Raw genomic sequence first — 226 nt, 5'->3', positions numbered from 1 at the left:
GGGCCAGAGGACAAGGGGGATGCAGGGTCGGGGGACACTGGGGGGACACGGGGATGGAGGGATTCAGGGATGTGCAGGGACAGGGGACAAGGGGGATGAAGGAACAGGGGACAATTGGGGATGAAGGAATGGGGGACAATTGGGGATGCAGGGACAGGGGACAGAGGACAAGGGGGATGAAGGGATGGGGACAACAGGGGGACACAGGGACAGGGAGGAGGCAGGG

General features: G+C 63.3%; 1 protein-coding gene across 1 annotated transcript in view; it reads right to left on the bottom strand.

The window, feature by feature from the left end:
• ERBB3 (erb-b2 receptor tyrosine kinase 3) overlaps window positions 1-226 on the bottom strand; it is a gene marked incomplete at its 3' end in the record, with an annotated part of 34,528 nt that overhangs the window by 11,289 nt on the left and 23,013 nt on the right.

Source organism: Calidris pugnax, unplaced genomic scaffold (genome assembly GCF_001431845.1).
Source record: "Calidris pugnax isolate Ruff unplaced genomic scaffold, ASM143184v1 scaffold541, whole genome shotgun sequence".
Taxonomy (NCBI): Eukaryota; Metazoa; Chordata; class Aves; order Charadriiformes; family Scolopacidae; genus Calidris; species Calidris pugnax.
The sequence above is the reverse complement of the archived record's forward strand: the minus strand, read 5'-3'. Positions and strand labels throughout refer to the sequence as shown.